We start from the raw sequence: 5,787 nt of genomic DNA on the forward strand, positions 1-5,787 counted from the left end.
TAAACTTAGATTAGACTAATCTATGTCTCACATTTCAGATTGCATAGGCTGACATCTACTACATACTTTACTATCCTTCATTGTCTAGATTGTTGCTGTATGTTCTGCTGAGGAAACCCTTCTTACATGTCTTCATCTCAAACCTGAAGCATTATCCATCAACTTAACACAGTTGTCATGTACAGGACACAAAATCATCACAAAATCTAAGAGAAATGTCACCTTTCCTAACATAATATATCTAACATCTATCCATGACATTGTATTGATGCATATTATATCAAAGTTTCTTTTTGTATTCATATTCTAGTAGATTCTACACCCTACTGGGGAAACATTGCTACTTTGTCACCAGCAATACCTTTGATTGTCACATGATATAATTCCTCTATTTCTTCTTGAGCTGAACTGATCTTTTTAGTAGAGGAGAATGCAGATTTGTATCCTAGGATTCTTGGAGTCTAGCATCTCCCTCATTTTTATTACATACCGTGTCATAGGAAATGTAAGATGAGAGATCATTAAATTTTTAACAATTCTGAAAAAAAAATGCAGTTAGACAGGAATCAACACTCCACTCCCTTCAGCTTGCCTCTTTCACACATTATTTTATTTGATGGTTGCAATGTCAATAGGATGAAGGCCTTGCGTTCCCTATCTCAGAGAAAAGGAAATTTAAACGTGAATAACTTTAATGACTTCCATAAGATCAGAGTGCATGCTGGCATCCAGAAAATTGTGAACAGACTACAAGATACAAAAAGTCTTTAAAAAGTTATGATTACTCAAAGTATTAAAAGTAAAAAAAAAATAATTTATTGAGCCATCTTAAAGCACCATCAATAGTCTACTGTAAGTGAAGTATTTGAGATGAGAACAGAATACCTTTCATCTTTGAGTTAGAGAAGAAAATGAGACTTAGTAATTAATGTAGATACCATATTTTTTGTATCAAGAAATGAGTACATAATAAAAGGATATAGATGATCTATTCATGAACTTATTATTTAACTTATGGGGATTTAGCACCTTTAGTGACCTTTCTGTATATCTCAAAATCTGTAATACTTTCTTTATATGTACTCCCCTTTCTTTGTACATACAGTTGATTTTTAATTCAAATTCACAGAAACTAAATTACAATATACATGTAAAGCTTTTCAACCAAATCAATCCTGTAAGGAAACAGCTATTGGGTATTTCTTATGTGATTCCATTGTAAGCAACAAATTGTGCTTCATGGAAGGGTAGTGTAAGCAAGGTGGGGGGAATCGTCATCTTAGGATATTTATATTTTAATAGTCAAATATTTAGAAAGAGTTAATAGTATAGTAACACATAGGAAGAGTATGAAGTTGAGATAAAATTTTTGGAAATTATTTTGGTGAGTAGAATAAGGAAAGAGAGTGAAATTGACACGGATCTATAAGTTGATATCAGAGTAAGCTATTTTCTTACATAACATAAGTAAATATATTCTAATGGTGTAAGGCCCCAAGCAAATTATTATTATGAAAAAAGACAAAATCAATACAATCTTGAATAAAACTAACATCACAGTAAAATCAAAAGAAATAAGATGCTTATTGGATCACATAATAGTTAAAAAAAATAACACAGAAGAAACAGCTTTGAATCAAAGGCTAATTTAGATGAATTAGCTGATTGTGAATCAATTTTGAACAGTAGACTACCTGCCCATAGAGGCAGTACAGGTGTGGTTTCTGTGTCTCTTGTCCATCAATTAGTGGCACAGAGGACAGATGCGCTTAGTGTTCTGACCTATGAACTTCTGAAAGATTAAGAGCTTAATATTCCCTGAACAAAGAGAGCTTGTTGCCAAAACCTGTCTGGCAACAAGTAGGCATCTATGGCCTTCCAGGATGAGTAGCATCCTAGAAACAAGAAGAACCCCATCTGGAACTAAGGGTCTCAGTGGGAGTGAGCCTGAGACAGACAACTCTGGTAGGTAGTCACTTGGACAGGCATGGCAAGTAAAGAGCCCAAGACGACCACCAGACTGACACCATATGGCCCAGAAAGGAAGGTTACCTGAGATGACCACAAGTCCAGTGCCATATTGGCCTTGGGGCACACCATGTTGGATATGAACATTACACCATAGTACATGAGGGAAGCATAGCATGCCTGAGACAACACTTGAGATGATTCTAGATGTCCAGAGATCCCAAGTCCCATTAATAGGAGCAAGTCAGTAGTGAAGAAATGGAAGAGAAAAAGAAACAGAATGGTGTGGGCAAAATGAAGAGGGGTAGAACTGGAAACTTGAGGGTAGTGAAGAACAGGCTGATGTGAGTAGTTGGTGACTCCACCTATGACCATGGTAGGGTCCTGGCCTATGATGTCACCAAGTGTCAAGTCTGGGTCTGTGGCCCAGCAGCAGCAGGGGTCTGTTATCACCAAAGACCAGGTGGTTCTCCCTGGCCTGAAAGTTATAGAGAACTGTCCAATCTCTCACGTTGGCATCTTAGAAGAGCTGGCCCTGGAGCCATGAGAGTCTGATAACTACCCTTAGTCCCAGCCAGCTGAAATACTTGGGAGCTGCAAGTGAGCCATCTGAAGATAGGATCGTGGGTGAGCTGGCCCTATTTTACCTCTCCAGTAAAGTAGTATAAAGGGGGAAGAGATGTTACCTCCTGGCTTGACCCTCGATACCTGTATGTAAGGGGCCTGGCCCTGTTATCACCATAGCAGAACATGCCCTGCCCCTCACCAGCTACAGCACTTGGGACAGCAAGCCCTGCATCTTGCCTGATCAGCACAGTAGAGTACCTGGGTACAGAAGTCTCTGAGGGCATGGACATTGGTAAGTAAGCCCTGCCTCTTGTCTACTGGGCAATGTAGTGCTCTCTTCTTCTCCTTCTTCTATCATGATCTATGGCAGTCAGGAGAGCTTGTCTCAGAGCCATAAGAGTGGGAGAACTATCCATGTCCCTCCAGGAGGGACACTTGAAAGAGCAGGCCCTGCACCTCACCTAAGCAGCAGGGTAAAGTTGGCCCTGGTTGCAGAAGAAGTTGCTGATGAGCCACCCTGTCTTATACCAGACCAAGGAGTCATTGCAAAAGAAGAAAAAGAAAAAGGAGTAGGAGGAAGAGGAGGAGGGAGAGGAGGAGGAGAAGGAGGAGGAAGAGGAGGAGGAGAGGAGGAGAGGAAGGAGAGGAAGAAGGAGGAAAAGAAAGAAAGAAAGAGAGAAAGAAAGAAAGAAACAAACAAACAAAGGAATACAGAAAAAGGAAAGGCACACTGTGACATACAACAGCTTTCACAATTTAATTTTTTTTCTCTGTTGATGGGAAGGTTGGAATGTTGGAAGGCACATACAAGGGGAGGAAGGATGAGAAGGATTATGGTGCATGATGTGAAATTCACAAAGAACTAGTAAAACATTTTTTAAAAGTAGAGTAAATGGAATTTGCTCATTCCAGCTTGTAATAAGGAATAAATTTGTAGCTTAAAAAAGGGCATACATTTTTATCCCTGCAGTTCTTTTTAGACAGGAACAGGTCTTGGTCAGGAATTTTGACTGTGGGTTAGTAACTCTGTCCCTCCACTTGAGACTCCATCTATTGGAGGTGGACTCCTTGAGTTCCCTTTCCCCAAGTTGGGCATTTTGGCTAAGGTCACCCCCAATGAGTCCTGGGAGTGTCTCACCTTCTGGGTCTCTGGTAATTTCTAGAGGGTCCCCCATCTAGAAATTACCATCTCTCACCCTCCTGAGGATGCTAATTTTCATTTTTTCTCTTGGCCCTCTGGGCTTCTCTCATTTCCTCTCCCCTTATATCCGATCCTGTTCTCCTTTTTCCCTCCTCTTCTCTCTCCCACCCAGATCCTTCCCTCCCTCTGATTCCAGCGATTATTTCCTTCCCCATTCTAAGTGGGACTGAAGCCTCCTCACTTGGGCATTTCTACTTGTTATGCTGCTTACAGTCTGTAAGTTGTATCTTAGGTATTCTGTACTTTTTGGCTAATACTCACTTATCATGAGTACTTACCATGCATGTCCTTTTGGGCCTGGGTTACCTTACTCAGGATGATATTTTCTAGTTCCATCCATTTGCCTATAAAATTCATGATGTCTTTGGTTTTAATAGCTGGCTAAAGTATTCCATTGTGTAAATGAACCACATTTTCTGTATCCACTCTTAGTCTGAGGGACATTTGGGCTGTTTCCAGCTTCTGGCTATTATAAATAAGGCTACTATGAATATGGTAGAGGATGTGTCCTTGTGGTATGGTAGGTGTCTTTCAGATATATGCCCAAGAGTGGTGTGGCTCAGTCTTCAGGTAGAACTATTTCCAATTTTCTGAGGAACTGCAGGGACAAAAATGAAGAAACTGAAGAAAAGGTTGTTCAATGACTAACTCCACCTGGGATCCATCTCATGGGAAGACACCAAGTTCTGAAACTACTATGCTATGATGTGCTTACAGATGAGAGCCTGGCATGGCTGTCCTCTGAAAGGCCCTACCACAAGCTAAGACAGAAGCAGATAACTCATACCCAACCATTAGACTGAATCTGGGATCCCTATGGTTGAAATAGGGGAAAAATTGAAGAAGCTTAAAGGAAAAGTGACCCCATAGGAAAACCAGCAGTCTCAACTAAACCAGACCTCAGCGACCTCCCAGAGACTGAGCCACCAACCAGGAGCATACATAGGCTGGTCAGACACCCCTGTGATAGAGATAGGCCTGGTATGGCCTCAGTGGGAGAAGGTACACTTAATCTTCAAGAGACTTGCGGCCCCAGAGAATGGGGAGGCCTGTTGGAGGGGAGTACCCTCTTAGAGGCAAGGAGGAGGAGGAATGGGATGAGGAACTGTGGGGGTGTGCACTGAGGGGGTGCAATGACTGAAATGTAAGTAAATAAAGTAATTTTAAAAACAGGCCTAAATAACTAGTGCAGAAATATCATCATATTAAGAGTAAGACCTTATTACACAAATTATGTAACATTTTTATTTATTTGCAATTATTTATAATATAATATTTTATTTGGAAAAATGACTATAACTGCATGGTCAAGTGTGGGATGGTGTGCTGAGAAGAAACCAGGAGGTAAGAATGAGTCACACATCTAGAAACTTCTAAGATTGTTGCAGACAGCCACAGAGATAAGAGCAAGGATAAGCATGGGTTAATAGTTGGTTTTAGTATAAGAATTCAAAGATGATTTATAGAACCATAGAAACAAAATGACGCTGAATTGCATTCTGCTATACCCATAGATCAGTGTCTTCTTTAGCTATAATCACAGAAGCTTCTTTTCGCAAAAGATGGGAACTAAGACAGAGATTAAGAAATGGACAATATATTGAAAGTAAGAGAGTTTGGACCATGCAGTCCAAAATGGGAGGTTTTGATCAAGCACCTTCTCCCAGGGTTCAGGGAAGTATGCAGAAGAGGGAGAGAAAGAACCAAAGGTGATGGATGACACCAAGGAAACAGTGTCTTACACATACAATAGGATTGTCACATATATAAACTCAAAAACTCTGATGCAGCATCCATAGGACCTGAACAGGCTCAAGTACACAAGATCCCATGCCTGAAAGGACAAAATGGACAAGAGCTTCCATTTCCACTCGAGATGTTCTCTTCAACTGACAACTACTTGCAAAGGAAAAACACTAGTTTTCTCCAATGATGTATCACTGATTCTGTAAACCAGATTTATAAGCATAGTTCCTATGCCTAGCAGGAGTAGAAGAGAAACACAAAAATAACTCAATGCTAATTTTGTAGGTTTTCTCTTTGTCTCATGT

General features: G+C 40.3%; 1 pseudogene; it reads left to right on the forward strand.

Moving 5' to 3' along the window:
* The first annotated feature begins 1,693 nt into the window (after window positions 1-1,693).
* Window positions 1,694-1,808, forward strand: LOC116092794 (annotated as a pseudogene).
* The last annotated feature ends 3,979 nt before the right edge of the window (window positions 1,809-5,787 follow it).

This window comes from Mastomys coucha, unplaced genomic scaffold (genome assembly GCF_008632895.1).
Source record: "Mastomys coucha isolate ucsf_1 unplaced genomic scaffold, UCSF_Mcou_1 pScaffold15, whole genome shotgun sequence".
NCBI classification, from domain to species: Eukaryota; Metazoa; Chordata; class Mammalia; order Rodentia; family Muridae; genus Mastomys; species Mastomys coucha.